This window comes from Tenrec ecaudatus, chromosome 2 (genome assembly GCF_050624435.1).
Source record: "Tenrec ecaudatus isolate mTenEca1 chromosome 2, mTenEca1.hap1, whole genome shotgun sequence".
NCBI lineage: Eukaryota > Metazoa > Chordata > Mammalia > Afrosoricida > Tenrecidae > Tenrec > Tenrec ecaudatus.
The window spans coordinates 84847624-84865983 of record NC_134531.1 but is presented as its reverse complement, the minus strand read 5'-3'; positions in this window follow the sequence as shown (position 1 = coordinate 84865983).

Sequence of the window (18360 nt, the reverse complement as noted above, 5' to 3'; positions counted from 1 at the left end):
GCACTTCATCCTGACTGGCTCAGCTCCTCCCGGTGACCCCTCTGTAAGAGGATGCCCTGTTACCTAAAGGTGGACTTTGGTTGCACCCCCCTCATTTACAATAATATGACTTTTTTTTCCTTTGATGCCTGATACCTGATCCCTTCAACACCTCGTGGTCACACAGGCTGGTGTGCCTCTTCCATGTGGGCTTTGTTGCTTCTGAGCTAGATAGCTGCTTGTTCACCTTCAAGCCTTTAAGACCCCAGACACTAAATCTTTTGCTAGCCAGGCACTATCAGCTTTCTTCACCACATTTGCTTATACACACACTTGTCTTCAGTGATCATGTAGGCAAAGTGAACATCATGGAATACCAATTTAATAGAACAAAGTGTTTTTGCATTGAGGAAGTACTTGAGTGGAGGCCCGATGTCCATCTGTTACCTTAATACTGAACCTATAAATATATGCACGTAGCTCTATTTCCCCATCATCATATATAAATATATTTACATATGAACATGCTTGTATTTAGACCTCTATAAATGCCCTTTGCCTCCTAGTTCTTTCCTCTATTTCCTTTTACTTTCCTCTTGTCCCACTATCATGGTCAGCCTTCAGTAATTTCTCTCGGTTACATTGCTCTTGATCAATCCCTGCCAGGTCTCTCACACCATCCTTGCCACTAATTTTGGATCACTTGTTTTTCCCTTGTCCCTGGGTTGATCAACACCACCTCCTTTCCCTCACTTCTCTATCTCCCATGTCCCATCGGTCTGGTTGTTTTCTCCTCCATACTGTTCATCCAGCCTATCTTATCTAGATAGACCCGCAGAGATAATAATACACACACACACACACACACAAAAAAACAAGAAATAGCAAGACAAAGTGATAAAAGAAAACACAATGACAACAACAACAAAACGCTGATCAAAATAAATAAATAAAAAGAAAAATCCGTAAATAGATCAAGGTCTGTTTGCTGACCTCTAGGCATGTCCTTCAGTCGAGTCCGATGGGGCGCCACGCTCTGGCCGCAGAGTCTGTCCTTTGCACTCCCTCGGGAGCTCGCTGCTCTGCTCCCACACTGCGCCGCCTTAGTGTTTTGCCTCGGTGTTGCAGGGTCAGTCTGGGCTAATCCCAACACTGAATCTCCAGTGTTGTTCCCTGTAGGGTTATGGGTCAGCGAGGGACGTCCTGTCTCATGGTGGGGCCAGCCATATCGTCCACTCTGTGTATTGACTGTTCTGAGCTGGGATTTCATCCTCCAGGCCTGGTGGGCCTGGATACATTCCACTTTCTATTCCTCCCACTTCATTCACTCCCATGTGCTCTGATCAGACAAGTCCCTCTCCCCTAGCTGCAGCTTCAGTACTGTCCTCTGGAGTAAATTCTTCTGGGGGGAGGGGCAGTTGTCCACGTAGTTGGGGTAGGGCCTAGCCCTCAGGGCCCTCCCCTGGCCCCCGTTCCACGTCTGCATGCTGCATTTCATTACTTAAGCACTTATACCTGTGAGTGTGTGTGTGTGTATCTATTCCCCTATAAATAAATTTCATTCTGACTCTTGTAATTTTAAACACTCTATTTATAAGATATTTATATGTCTTATAAGATATATAAGAATATATATTACATATTCTTGTCTTTTCAGATATTTGAAATCGTAGCAATAAAACAATTTTACATGCTACTAAGAAAGAAGATAATATGGAAGGAAGTTCTGACTTCAGGGTGGACCGTCCTTGAGGTTTATCTTCAGCCCCCAGAGACTGAGTGAAGCAAACCTAATAACATCACTTGAACAATCAGGACATTTCCCTCAAAGAATAGAACTGCCATATGCTTGGGGTGTGGGTAAGATCCCCTAAGGGAGAAAAGCCTTGGACATGGTTCAAGCTTTTAGAGGCATTGGGAGCTATCCAAAGTGCTGAAGAGCCTTCGCAGGAGCAATCTGTTTCCAGGGACCAGAACCATGGCTACAGGTTTCTTGTCATTCTTGACTTGAATCTTGCCCGTGTGATATTTAAAACTACAAAAATCAGCTAGCAACCCTCAGCCTGTAATTTCTTTGTCCTAAAATCACCTCTTCCTATCAGCTGCCTCAATTTATGTTTGTAATGCCCTAAATACAAAACAAAGACCCATGTTCACCGAGTTAATTCCAACTAATAGCAAACCTACAGGACAGAGCAGACCTGCCCTAGAGGGTGTCCATGACTGTAATATTTAAGGCAACAGACGGTTGCATATTTCATCCATGGAGCAGTTGGGGGGCTCAAATTACATACTTCTGGGTTTCAGCAATTGTTTAACTCCTGTATCAGCGCTTCATTTTGACCTAACCTACTGCTGCCTTTTCTATTCAGGCCTAGCTGATTAGACCCATCCTCACTCACTGATGTTAGCAGTCCTAAAATAATCGAAAACTGTAGTGGTGATGTCATTTGTTGATTGGTCCCTGATAATGATCTAAGTTTATATATCTTCCCAGGTGGATACATAATTTATCAAATATATTTCTGCCTCATCAGAGTATGCTTTATATATCTGCCAATTTAAAGGTACATCAGGAATGAATACCCTGAAGAACTTAACGATTCCCTTGTATAGAACCAAACGACTTGTTTATTCATGTAAACACAATTGTTTGTAAATCTCTTCTGAGGAAGAGATCTCATTTTTTTCCTCTCTGCTGACTGAACTCGTGAGACTAAATAGCTTCAAAAACCTAATGCACTCTGTTTTATTTACTAAGTTTTGATTATATGGACCACTTAATAGATTGTAGGTTTGTATGACAATATCAGAAATTCTAGAAATATCCAGTTGGTAAAATGTCATGAAATATTTTGTTTTGCTTTTCTGAAGCATTTGAAGCTGGATGAATACTGAAACTACAGGCCTGAAACCATTGATAAAGCTTAAAGTTCAAACAAAACTTTCTCCAAAAGTCTACTTTGAATTAAACATAGTTTAGCTTAATTAGTAAGGCATATCTTCCATGAGAATCATGCTCTTTCAACTATTTATGTGGGATCAAAATTGTCAATAGCATTTTGAAAAGTTAGATGGGAAATTTAAGGGGCAATGATTTTATATTAGTGGAGCTGACTAATTCAGGAAAGACTATTTAGAAAGATTGCACACCTTGAAGTATGTAAACAATGCCCTGGGATTATACATATGATTCACTGAAATGGTGTTGCATTTGCTATATATTTTCACTAAAAACAAATGAAGAGAAGTCTCAATTTACACACAGATGGAAAAGAACCACCCATCCCCTGCAACCATATTTTTAGAAATGTTTTTATTACAGGGATTAGAAAACAGGAGAAAGAAAAAGAAAAATAGTCAGTGTATGTTCCTTATTTGAAAGACAGAGGGAGAGAATGACAGATCGATGGACAGAGACACACACAGAGAATGAATCTCAATGACAATTAAGAGAAGAAAGCCAAAAATGCTGTCATGAATTGAATCGCATACCCTCAAAATATCTGTCAACTTGGCAGGGTGCTGTTATGTAATGATGTAATGTGGCCGTTGTATAGTTATGTAATCATCCCCCATGATGTGATTTGATAGGATCAGCCAATCAATGAGTTGTAAGAGGGGTAGGTGGATGTTCTACTCTTGCTTAGGTTATTTAATTATAAATGTGAAAAATACTGAATTGGTAAAAAAAAATCCGTATACCTCTCATGAAATACTTATGAGAATGTGAGTTTCTATGCATTGTGAGGAAATAAAATGATAGCAAACTCACTTAGAATAAACCCACACATACTATCCCTTTTTGATCTCTCAGTCTCATGTCTAGCAATTCATTCTAGAAAATTAAAGCATGTTATTTAAAACTATCCACAAATACGACCTATATTGTTTTGTTGGTATGCTCAAAACTGATGGGCATATGTATAATCCACTTTTATAAAATGAAATAATGTGGGGAGAAGTGTGGCATGAAAATGAAATTGGTATCAAACTATAAAAATATGAATAATTTAATATTAAGAGGAAAAGATGAAAATAGTAAAATCTAAAACATTAATCTTAATATGTTTTTGAAATCATTGTACATTCTATTGTTTGTATCTTAGACAAGTCAAAACATGGATTTAATTTTGAGTAGACGATAGGAGATATGATTTCTTGAATCTTTATTTTGCCACATTAATTAAAATTGCAAGAGCATTAAAGTAAGGCTTGCCGGAGTGTCAGGACAACATATCCCCCTCACCAACGCAGAATGTTGAGATGCAATCGCTTGAGCTCTGTGATCTTTAATCTCCTCATTTGTAAATGAAAGATTTGGTCACTTATTTCTTAGGCATAAATGTGAAGGTAATGTAACATAATTAAATGTAATTCTTCTGAATATATCACATTCTAAACTTCATGCTTCATTATATTATTCAAAGAACAAAATATAAAATTAGATCTGAGTTATTTGCTAAAAGACAATGCATACATTGGAAATATTTTCATAATTCTCTGTATTTAGAAATTATTCACTGGCTAACAGTTTCTGGCAAGTGGTTCTCATGGAAACCAGTGGTGCTATATAATCCTGGTCAAAGAGCCAAAATATGCATTTTGAATGTACCTTGGTTACATCAGTGAAACAATACTGTAATATTTTTAAGGGAAACCAGATAGTTGTGTTAGTAATGTGTATGAGAGTAAAATTTGTTTACACTCATTAGCATTTTCTAAGAATTCTTTCTAAGCATTCTTTACTGTTTTCTACATAAATGTAGACTGCTTTTTTTCTTGGGAGTATATGTTACTCTATTTCAATATTATCAGAGATTTACATTTGTGTATTTTTACACATGGAATAAAATACTCTACATTCTAAAGACAAAGCTATACATTAGCAAAAGCAAACCCACTGCTGCTGCCAGGTTGCTTCTGACTCACAGCAACCCTGCCGGGCAAAGTAGAACCACCCTAGCTGGTTTTTAAGGCTACGAGTCGTTACAGAAACCGACTGCCACGTCTTTCTCCAGTACAGCAGTTGATAGGTTGGAACAGCTGATGTTTTTAATAGCAGCAGAGAGGTTTAACCACGAACTTACCAGGGATCCTCAAAACTATGCTGAAGATGTTCTTTGCTGACATCTTATTTCGAATGCATTATTTTGTGGTGGTTACATAATTTCATGTCAACTTGAAGATATATAAAAGTGTAGGGGTGGTGTTTAACCTGTCAATCAGGTCACAGCCTGATGGTGTCTCTTTGTGTGCAAAACCTTCTCATAAGGAGGACCCTGGGACCCTCCCCCTATCTCTCTGCCTTTACTTTCCTGCCTGGCGGAACCTGGTTGCTGCCAGAGCCCTGGAGATACATCCACTGCCATCGAATCTATGGGGCTTTGCACCCACTGGCTGTGCTACTCCTGCATTCTGCATCATTGCATGTGGATACATGAGTCCAAAGAGGGACTTATGGACTTCTATTGGACTTGATGGGATGTTTTTCTGATATGCAATTACTTTGTGAGCTAAAGCTCTTTCTTACACATATATGAGTGTCACTGGATTTGTTTCTCTAGTCAACATTGCCTAACACATATTTCTTCTTCGATTTTCCTTATTTATTGCCCAACTCTCACATGCATTTGAGGTGATTAAAAATGCTATAGCCAGAGTCAGGTACAACTTAGTACTCAAAGGGACATCTTTGCTTATAAACACTTTTAAAAGACCTTTCCCAACATACTCACACATTGCAATATGTTGCTGGATTTCTTGACTGCTACTTTCATAAGAATTGATTGTTGTGGTGTGTGAGTCTGTGTACTTTAGAGAAACAGACCCACAGAACTCATGTATAAGAGAGAGTTTTATATAAATGTTAAGTGCACATCAAAAAAAAAAAATCCCAACCCAGTGCTGCCCATGCCAAGTCCGACATTAACCCATATGTCCGACATCAATCCACAAAGTTCTCCTCCATCTCAAAACACACGGAATGATACCAACTGCAGGAGGAAAGCCGAATCAATGAATGTATAAGCATCTCAGCACTGGCAAGGGTCTCCACACAGCTGCTCCAGCACCCAGAGCTGCATTGGGGTAGGTCCACGTTGCTTCTCATTGGGGATGTCTCGCAGGAAGTGAGCCTTTCTGGCTGAAGCAGGGAACTGGCTAAGGCAGTGCACCCTGGTCCGACCATCACAAAGCAAGAGATCCAAGAACTAGAAAGGCAACTCTCATGGATCCATTTATCCCTCTGCCCTTCAATTTACCCCACATATGTTTATTGGCCAGGTTGGCACAAAAAACTACCTTCCTCATGTGGGATCCAGGCACAGCCAGATGGGTCTGAAGGAACAATTGCGTAATTGAAGGGAAGGAATTAAGAGACCGACAAAAGATTTGGGGTGCTCAACTCCATGGTATCTGGAGCCAGGTCAGGAAAGAGAGACAATGTATGCTTATATCAACTTATATAGTCTTAGGACATTTAAACCCCCTAGTTACAGTTACCCACAAAGATAACAAAGTGGCAGTACCTTAATCCTAGAGGTCCCTAAGTTCATTGGAGGAGTGACCTAACACCAGTGTTGGGGCATGTAAGGGAGTGTGAGCAGGGAGGACAATTGGAACATGTCTGCTCCTATAAAGTAGCCAGACAGATAGCAGTTGGCCATGTGCTTGTAAGAAGTAATCTTCAGGTAGCACTATTATGGGAGGATATTGTGGGAAATAATCTTAATTATGATAATGTGATTGGGACTCATCTCTAATTCACCAATGTGAAGGCCTCCCTCCACCCAGAACTGTGGCTTCCCAGATTCTTAAATATGAGAATAAAGAATTCGTCTGCATACACTTTCTTTCCAGTCCTGATCTTCCCACTCATTGTGGATTCAAATAAAATTAAATCCTTGACAATTTCAATCTCCTCAGTATGTTGGTGTTGTCTCATAGCTCAGTGGTGAGGATTTTGTGTTTATTTATATTGAGTTTCCACCCATATTGAAGTGATATTCATCCACAAGTGCAAATTCTCCTCACTTCCAGCAAGCTAGGTGGCACCATCTGTAGATCTAGGGCTATTAATCAGACTGCCTCAATTCTGATGCCCCGTTCTTCTCCATGTAGTTCAGTTTCTGGGATTATTTATTCAGCGAACCAATGGAATAAAAATAGTCTAAGGATGCAACCCTGATGCACCTCTTTCTTGATTTTAAACCACATGGTAGCCTTTGTTCTATTTGAAAGACGAGCTTTTCATCTATAGGCAGGTTTTCACATGAGCACCAACAAGGGTTCTTGAGTTCCCATTCTTCACAATGTTACCCATAATACCTTATGATCCATAGCTAATTTAAAAAAAATGTAAAATCTTTCTGGTAGTCTCTGTTTTCACAAGATCTATTTAACATCAGCAATGATGTCCCTCATTTCACTTCCTCTTTCATTCCACCTTGAATTTCTAGCAGCTCCTTGTCAATGTACTGCTACAGCCATTTTTGAGAAATCTTCTGAAATTTTTGCTTGCATATGACATTAATGATATTGTTTGATAATCTTCACATTTTGATGGGTCACAGCTCTTGGAAATGGCCACAAATATAGGTCTCTTAAAGTCAGTTGGCCAGGTAGCTGTCTCACAAATTTCTTGGCACACATGAGGGCTTCCAGACACATGTCATCCTTCTACTTCAGGCAGGGTTGTGTAAATATTCAAACCCTGTATGCTAACCTCACATTTGGCAGTTCAAATTAACTCAGTTCAAATCATCAGCCATTCTGTGGTGGTTGGGTGGTGGGAAAGATGAGGCATTCTACTCTCTTGAAGAATTATACTCTCAGAAACCCAAAGGGACATTTATCCCCTGTCCAAGGTCAAGGTTTCTTAATTTTAGAAACATGAGATTTTTACATGAGATGAAATATTTTCATCCAAAAGTTAAAAAAGATAAACTCAAAACAGAGTTTAAGCATCTGAGCATGAAGATAGGATACTTTAGTTTTTATAATAAATCATCATTTGTCTAAATGAACAAGTTAATTATCAACCCAGACACTCTCCCCACTCCAGATTCATTAGTGAATAAGATAGGCTGTTGATCTTTTATGAAACATATTGTCATTTGCAGAGTGGTTCAATGGTCCGATTTAAAAGTGAAAGTAGATTCTGATAGAGACATATTTTTAACTTGATATTCTCAAAAACCATGGGAATACACACTCCATGTGTCATGGAAAGCTGGACCTCTCCACTGCCAGCGACTAATTCAAAGCTCAATCTAAAGGGCACTTCTAGTATTTCCAATGGTTTGTGCTTGTGCTGCAGAGAGCGGGAAAATCGTTCTCAGCCAGACAGCATCAGGGTAAGGGATCATGTGTTTTGGTTAAGGGGAGTACTACAACTTTAAGTGGTTAATTTGTGTCAATGTAGACTGCTTGAGCGGAGGCGTTTTGGCAGGATAGGATGAAGTATGCAATGTAGAGAAGAGGATGCAAGGAAATTCTATTGTTTTGTTTTGTTTTTGGCTAAGACTGTGGGCTTTAGAAACAGACTTCCTATATTTGAAATCTAAAACCCTTTGTTAGTTGATGGCATAGCTTTGAGATATTTTCTTGATCTTTTCAGTTTGCTCACCCTTCAGGTGGTGGTAATAATTTTTCTTTTAAAGTTGTTATATATCGCTAAATGAAATTATCCTTATAGTATGTTTGTTACAGTGCCTAGCATGTAGAAAGATGAGATTAGTTACTAACTATGATTGCCTCCAATACCAGTCTCAGGACAGGCAACGCATCAAGGCCATGAAGTTGAAAGTCGAACTTCAGACTGCTTTCTCAAATCAACAGCATCCCATGTTGTACAATTTTCATTCCTATTTAAAAAAAAGGAGTGCATGCCTGTGTTATCTTCATCTCGAACCTCTAGTTGGGAACTAATGTGAGGGCAAAGGACTTTTCCTCTGTATTCATCATTCATAAGCTAAAAGTCCCAGGAAGCAGTGGGTTTTGTTTGTTTCATATCTAGGATGCACCTGTGACATGGTTCCTCACAGAGGTGACAAACACCTCGATGCCGGTGTCCAGATATCATAGTGTGTCCTCCAAATCATAATTTATTTGTTTGCAGTGAGTTTGGTTTTCGTTTTATACCACATACAAATTCAATGTTCTGTCTGTTATTTTATGAAAATGGGTACATTGTATATCTACATTCATATTAGTTGAAAATTAATGAATTGACTACTGCAAATAAATGGAAGAGACTTAGTACTGAATTGACTACTGCAAAGAAATGGAAGAGACCTAGTACTGAAGAGATAAGGTGAAATAAGGCACAAACATGGTTTGAGTTAATTTTCTAAATGAATGGGAAAGGATGGAAATTATCAGCAGGAGGAAATGGAACCATCTGGGAAGAAAGAACTGAGAGTCATTAGACAAAAACAAAATGGATGTCTGCAGTAAGGGGAGAATGAAGCAGAAACCTAGAGAGAGAGCAGAATAGAAAGGCATGGAACGAAAGAAAATGGAAAGAGGCATGCCAGCAGTTGCAGAATTCTAGAGGAAGATAAGCATAGTAATTTGAAACAGCTGAGACTCTGAAAACCAGAGAAGAGTCTCTGATAAGAACAATCATGACAAGCATGAAGTTTCATGCTTGTTTACAGACTATTGATGATTCATTGATGCAACTATTTTACAAGAGATCTAAAAAACATTCCGAGGGAAATTTGGGGATATTGGACAGACAGGACTTTGTCATGGTTTGTTATAACTATTTACTTTTTGTTGTAACATATAAAACTATTCTAAACTATGACAATAACTCTTTCTCCATTTTATTAAACAAATTACTTTCCATAAAAACACAAATTAAAAAAATGTGTGGGAAGATGTTTAGAATTGTGTTCCTCAGTAGTTAGTTTTATTCCCTGGAGCTAATTCTACTTGCATGTCAAATAGATGTTGGACAAATTTCTGTTGACTATTACACAAACTTAAAAAGCCAAACCATTGAGTCAGAGGATGGTTTACGGTTCATTAATGATATATTCAGTCTCCGAACTGTAAACAAGGCCATATGGATCGTACTGTAATTGTTTAGGAAGAGTGTGCTGCCAAGAACCATTGGAGTCGGCTGTCACAGTCTGAAGAGCCACATGTTATAAGCAAATCTGCAAAATGTTATCACGCCGTTAAGTTAAGAGCTGTGTGGTGTGGTGTTCTAAAGCAATTCTGAAAGACAGCTCTGAACAAGCTGTGTACTCATTCGTGGTTCTGTCATGATTGATGTGTCTATCAAGGGAACCGATGACACTGCTCATTGCCTTATGCTGATGTTTTGTCGTCATTGCTGCTTTTATTTTTTTGGACCCTCTTCCTTCATTTTGTGTGTGTGTGGAACTAAAACAGCGCAGCACACAATTCATAGACATTATTCAACATATATTTTCATTATATTTATAGCATGAAGAATGCAAAGGTGCTTCCTGAGCTTTGTTTCATATATATTGTATTAATAGAAGTCTCTATTTCCTGAATGTTGTTTTAAAATTTAGCCTACCATAGACATCTGAAATTGGAAGAGACTTAAAAATAATGTAGTCCAACCTTTCACTTTCTAAAGCAAAACTTTCTATAGGGTTCTTATTGAATAGACTACAGTTTAATAATTCAAGTGAGACAATCATAATTCAGTCAGAATGTTTTCAGTTGTAAATGAAAAGCAAAGACTCTAAAACAAAGAACTGGTTCTCAAAACAAAGGGATTTATCAGAATTTCTCAGTTGAGGCATGAGTATTTAAAGTTCTCAAATTACGGTATAATTTATCTTCATTTATTATTCTTTTCAGAAGACACTCTTCCCAGGAGGCTTTCTCCTCAAGACGTCATTGTCACGATTAATATTTTCACGGTCAGTGTAAGAGGGGTTCTACTTCTGATCGTTCATGCCCAAATTCTCAATTTGAGTATAACCAGCTAACTGGTTGCCATCCATCTTAGTGTGCTCCGTTGTGGGCTTGCATGGTGCTACGTTGCTGGAAGCTCTGAGGGGAGTCACCTGTGATGAATCGATTTCAATGGCGCATCCAAGCTCAGAGCAGAAAAGGAAGAAGGAAGAGAAAAGCTGTTTCTGGATGGGCAATCACGGAACACTTTACATATTCTCTGATACAGTGCCAAAAGATGAGCTCTTTAGGTTGAAGGCACTCCACTACTGACTGGGGAGGAGCTGATTCTTTAAGGTCGAGTGAATCTAAATGAGCTGCGGGGGGGGGGGGACAAAGTTGGCAAGAGTTCAATTTACTTTGGACAGGAGACTCAGCGTGAGAAGAAACAGCTGCAGACATCCAGCGACAATCAGAACAGAGAACGTGTAAAGTCTAAAACTACAACACTTGAAAGTCCTCAAAAAGGAAACGGGACACATAATGATTAATACCTTCGGCATTAGTAAGTGAAATGGACAGGAATTGGCTAATTTGAATTGGGTAACCATATGCTCTTCTATGCCAGGTATGATAAATTCAAGAGGAAATATGCAATATTTATTATAAAAATAATATATAAATGTCTACGTTAAAGTACAAGGCTCTATGTGATAGGATAATGTCTATAAGCCTACATGGAAGATAAATTAATATAAGTATTAATGAAATTTAAATACCTAACACTAGGCCAAAGAGGAAGAAACTGGAGAATTCTACCAAGTTCTTCAATCTGAAATTGATCAAATATGTAATTAAGATACATGGATAATTAGTAGAGATTGGAATGCAAAAATTGGAAACAAAGAGGATGGATCAGTAGTTGGAAAATAAGGCCTTAGTGGAGATTATTTATACATATATAATATCCAGAAGACAAGAAAATGTGTGAAATGACATTAAGAATATGAAGAAAGCAAAAGTTTATTAAACAGGAGATTTTGAAAAGTCAAAGCAGATGTCAGAAGAGATACTGAACCCCCACCCCCCTTGGATATAGATTAGGTAAAGGAATTGGAAGAAATGACATATTTATATATATGAATTAGTTAAAAGTTTATTGTGCCAACCTGGCTGATAAGCACATGTGAGGTTAATTGAAGGTTGGAGAGATAAATGGCTCAGTGAACCTCACCTTTTTAGTTCTCAGGTCTCTTGCTTTGTGATGGTCAGACCAGGGTGCAGCTGCCTTAGCCAGTTCCCTGCTTCAGCTTACAAGCTCATTTCCTGCAAGATAGCCCTGAGAAGAAGCCACATGGACCTACCCCGATGCAGCCCTGGGTGCTAGAGCAGCCGTGTGGAGACCCCTGCCAGCGCTGAGATTCTTACATGCTCACTGATTTGGTTTTCCTCCTGCAGTCAGCATCATTGCATGTGTTTTGTGGGGATGGAGGAGGATTTGTGGATTGGTGTCAGACATATGGGCTAATGTTGGACTTGTGGGCTTGGGCAGCACTGGGTTGGGATGTTTTCTTGATGCGCACTTACCCTTTATATAAAACTCTCTCTTATACATGAGTTTCTGTGGATTTGTTTCTCTAAAGTACCCAGACTAACACAATCTACATGCACACACATATGTATCCCTAAGGAGATCAAATGATAAAAAATTTGCAAGACCAAATGGCTTCTTAGTTGAAAAAAAACCATTTTTTTTTCAACAACATAAATAGTGACAGTACAGGTGCACCTCACTAAATGGAAACCAGGTCGAGGCAAGTCATTTCTGAAGACTAGCCACTGAGAGCCTTATGAAAAGCAGGGGCATCTTCGCCGATCCCATGCCAGAAGATGAGCTTTCAGGTTGGAAGGCACTCAACTAATCATGACCCCAAATAAGACCAGGGACCCACATGGTCATCTGCAAGTTGAGATTGAAGCTGCAGAAAATTAAAACAAGTTCATGAGGAACAATTTGCAATCTGAGGTACTTGCCACATGAATCTGGAGACAATCTAAATAACAGATTTAATACATTCAACACTAATAACTGAAGACCAGACAACTTGTGGAATGACATTAATATGAAGAAAGCAAAGGTTCATTAAACAGGAAATTTTACAAAATCAAAGCAGATGTCAGAAGATACTTTCAAACTCCCCCTTCAAGGTAGAATAGGCCAAGGACTTGCAGGAAATGACATAGTAAAATTTCTGAGCACATAATTGCCAAAGTACCCATGGAGTGAAACATTTTCATGAAATGCACAAAGTCCGAGATCTAGAGAACCAAAAGAAAAGTACATGCTCCACGTATTTCAAGCTGAAAGAAATGAAGGAAACAATTCAAGTCTCTTGTTGAAAGATAAGGATGCCATGGACAATAGCAATCCTGGTGGTGCAGTGGCTATGCTCTGGGCAGCAGTTCAAAAGGTCAGCAGTTTGAAACCCCCATCACTCTGAGGGAGAAAGACAGGGCTTTCCACTCCCATGAAGGGTTACAGACTCAGAAACTCAAGGGACAGGCCACTTGTGAGCTGGCATGACTCAAAGGCAGTACATTTGCTTTTTTCTTTTATGCACAAAATATTCAATGATGCAGAAAGAATTTTTCAAAAATGGAATGAATACACAGAGTCTCTGTATCAATAGGAATTGCTGGACATTTAACCATTTTAAGAGGTAACTTGTGACCATGAAACCATGGTATTAATGGGTGAAGTCCAAACTGCACAGAAGCATTAACCAAAACACCTAGACTCAAGGAATAACAAACTATTAATTGAAATTCTTCAAAACATTGATTCAGCACTGGAAATATTTACTAGTCACTGCCAAGAAATTGAGACGACAGCTTTATCTGGCCAACTAAGTGAAAGAGATCCATACCTGTGCTCATTTTAAAGAAAGAAGAGCCAACAGAATGAAGAAATGAGTGAACACTATCATTAATATTACACACAATGTAATGTAGTTTGAATGTAGTTTGCAACTAGTTGCAGCAGCACATCGACAGAGAGCTGCCAGAAATTCAAACTAGATTCAGAAGAGGATATGGAATGATGGATGTAATTGCTAGCATCAGATGGATCTTACATGAAATACACTAGCCTTTCATGGACTATGCCAAGATATTTAATTGTGTGTATCATAACAAACTATGGAAAACATTATGAAGAATAGGAATTACTGAACCCTGAATTCTGCTCAAGTGGAGAGGCATTCTTTTCAAACAGGTTAAAAGGATATTTTGTGGTTTTAAATCAGGAAATGTTTGAACTAGAATTGTTATCTTTCAATATATTTATTCTGCCTGTAAACTGAGCAATAATCCAAAAAGCTGGTCTAGATGAAGAAGAATGTAATATCATGATTAGAAGAAACATCATTAACAACTTGCAATATACAAATGATACCACCTTGCTTGCTGAAAGGGAAGGAGACTTGAAGTACCTACTGACAAAGATCAAAGACTACAGCCTTCAGAATGGATTGCAGTTCGGTGTAAAGGAAACAAAGATAACAGGGTCATTAGAAAACACCAATGATATCAAAACCAAACCAAACCAACCAACCAACCAACCAGCCAACCAACAAAAACACTCCAAACTCACTCTCATGGAGCCCAAGCTGACTAAGTGGGATCTATAGGTTGGGGCACTATAACTCTTTACAGAGCTGAAAACTCCTTCTGTCTCCAGGGAAGCTGATGGTGATTATGACCTGCTGATCTTTCGGATTGTAGTCTCCTCAAACTCATGACGGAGAAAAGAGTGACGTTGTTAGGGATTTCATTTTACTTTGGTCTACAATCAACACTTAGGAAAGACATATTCAAGAAACCAAGTGATGCACCACATTTGGCAAATTTGTTGAACATGAGCTCTTTAAGATATTAAAGAGCAAACATGTCAGTTTGAAGACTAAGGTGTGGCCCTGGCCCAAGCTGTAGTATTTTTTCTTTTTTTATTTAAAGATCATTTTATTGGGGGCTCTTACAGCTCTTACAGCAATCCATACATGAATTTTATCAAGCATATTTGTATATATGTTGCCATCATTATTTTCTAAACATTTCTTTTGCATTTGAACCCTTGGTATCAGCTCTTCTACTTCACCCCCCTCCCCCATCTTCCTGACCCCTTTCAATTGCCTCATATACATGTGAATGCTGGGCAATGAATAAGGACAACCAGAGAAAAATTGATTTATTTAAATAATGGTACTGGTGAAGAAAATTAAAGTAGTGTGGACTGCTGGAGAACAAACAAATCTGCTCAGGAGGATGTGCAGCAAGAATGATTCTTTAAGGCAAGCATGGTAAAAGTTTGTCTCATTTACTTTGGTCATGCTATCAGGAGAGACCAGATCCTGGAAAAGGACCTCAAGCTTGATAAAGTAGAAGCAGGAGTAGTAGTTGTTGTTGTGTGCCATAGTTGGTTCTGACCCATAGCGACCCACCTCACACCTGAACAAAACACTGACCACTCCTGCAACATTCTCCAAATTGCTCTAATGCTTAAATCCATTGTTTTATCCACCTTATCAAGCTGTTGAGTGATAATCCATACTGAATACTGTAATCTTTGATCTTCATCAGCAAATGCTTCAAGTCATCCTCACTTTTAGCAAGCAAGTTTGTGTCATCTGTGTATCACATGTTGCTAATAAGTCTTCCTCCTAGTCTGAGGTCACATTCTTTTTCATATAAACCAGCTTCTCTGATAATTTACTTAGCATGCAGATTAAATAAGTATGGCAAGAGGATACAATCCTGCCTCACGCTGTTCCTGATTTTAAACCAAATGGTATTTTCTGGTTCTATTCACACACTTATATTTTGATCCATGTACAAGTTCCTCATGTGTATAATATAGTGTTCTTGGATTTCCATGCTTCTTAAAGCTATGTATAGTTTTTTATGATCCACATAGAGTCATTAAAAAAAGGGAAAGACACTCATAAGATGGATTTGCACCATGGTTACAATAATGGGATCAAAGGTAATAAAAATTGTGAACAAGGGACTAGGCAGTGTTTCATTCTATTGTAAATAGAATTCCTATGGATTGAAGCTCATTGAACAGCATCTAACAGCAATAATTAAACTGACTCATGTTATAGATATACCTCTGTGGTAATTAGCTTTTTTTGTGCCAACATGGCTCCAATAGGAACATGTGGGTAGTTTATCCTGGCAGTCAGGTCAAAGTTTGATTGGAGGGCAACCCAGATAAATGGCTCTGTGAGACCCACCTTCCCTCTCCCTGGTGATTAGAACACCAAGCGCCTGCCAGAGTTATGTGCTCCGCCTCAACCGTGTGTTTTGCTGCCAATGGGCTGAGCCAAATGGTGGATCATGGTGGGTCAAGTGCTAAACATTGAGGATCCATCTCAACCTGCTTTTCCTCGCCGCTGTGCTACTGGCCTGTGCCACACCTGGATATCTCATCTCCCTGCTGTTGCTGCCCCATGTTGCCTGTCTGCTGCGTGTGGGGTGACTGCTCATCTTGAACCTCCCGCCATTACTTTGCTGTTTCCTTGACCTTCTACCAGGGGCCAAAGTGAGGTGGAAGACCCTTCACTATATCAACTGCCCATGAAGTGAGTAGAACTGAGCCCTCCATACTGCTGTGTTGACTAATCAGCTTTTGTATTCTATATATAAATGTTGTGGTTTTGTTTCTCTAACCCTGCCTAACAGAACCCCCATGTATTCCTTCTCTCTCTCTCTCTCTCTCTCTCTCTCTCTCTCTCTCTCTCTCTCTCTCTCTCTATCTATCTATCTATATATATATATATATATATATATATTTGTGGTTTTGTTTCTCTAACCCCACCTAACAGAACCCCTAAACCATACACTGGGCCCAGAGAAGACAGAGCATAAGAACGATCAAATTAGTTCCTAAACCAACTCAGAAAACCTGGTGGTGTAAAATGTGGTGCTGAGCTGCTAACTGAAAGTTTGGAGGTTTGAACCCAACTAGAGGCTCTATGGAAAAGATTATAGCCCAAACATTTTATAGCCAGTGCTACTCTGCCACCTGTGGTTGCTCTGAGTGGAAATCAACTTGATGGCACCCAACACAAACAATGAAGACCTGAAGCAGTCACTAAAACACGACAATTTTGTTGTTGGACTGCTCTGGCCTCAGTTGTCATCAGCTGAATAATTTCTTACCCACAACACATTGAGTTATAGTTGATTCCCCCCCCCCCATTTCTCAGTGTTTTTTCCTTTTAATAATACTGATATTGCCAAAACTCAGACTATCATTAATGCGATACTTGGGTCATTAGACTCAGGTACTTGAATTAATTAGTCTTATTTTTTAAAGTATTTTCATGGTTATTATGAGAATTATCAATTCAAAACCATTCATTCAATGTTTTGTTATGACACATATCACAGTCTGCCTTTAATTGCATCTTCAAAGCTAGTCTTCCATTCTTTTGTGAGTTACTAAAGGCCAAGAATAATATCTTATTCGTATTTATATACACAAATGAATGAGGTAAAGGTCTTGCCCAAAGAAAGCTTTCAATAAATGTTAGCCTAATTTAATTACTAAAGTGCCAAATAGCCCAATATTAACAATAAGTACTTTGAGAATAGAATCTGGGATAAAGTACTCAGGAAAAGCAAATATATCACTAAGTAAATAAGTAGATTGAGTAATTCTGTTCAGTAGGAGTTGTAAGCAGGTCTCAGTGTTTGTTCAATGTTAAGAAATAAATGGGTCTCTTGTGTTTCCTCAAATCTTGAGAGGAGGCACTGACTGCTTTTACTTTGAATCATCTTTTCAATGGCACAATGGCAGATGGAGTTAATGACTGTCTTTGGAATTTACTTATGGTTTATTTAAAATTTTTGTATTTATTAAGTTTAGGATTCCTCTATTATTTTGCAACCCAAATATATTCCCTGCCCCTGTTCACATCATCCCATGGGAAATGGGACTAGGAAAATGTGTGTACAGAAAATCTGATCCTCTACTCACTCTTATTGCTGAAAGTAAAATAGTCTCTATCTTTGATTAAGATGTCTTCCATCTTAAGCCAACATTCATGAAACAGCTGCAGATTAACTTGCTAACTTGCAAGTAGGATAAAATCTCAGACACTTCATAGTTCTTTAAAGCCTATGCCAAAAATAGATGCTATAAGTTCATATTTCCCTATGGAACTTTGATTTTACAATTGTATACTATATCCAATTTTAACCTGCAAATTTCAACCCCTCCCCTGTTAGTTTCCTATATGCTATTATGTGCATATGTGCATGTGCTTATTTATGTTGGCATGGTCTATGTGAAAAGTACAGTATAACTATGGGGCATTCATACTCAAATTCCAATCTCCAGTAAATAACAGAGAAAATAATAGAGAAAAAAACAGTGAATAAAGAATGAATGCTATGTTTATGATAGTAGTGTAAATGTGTCATAAATAGTTC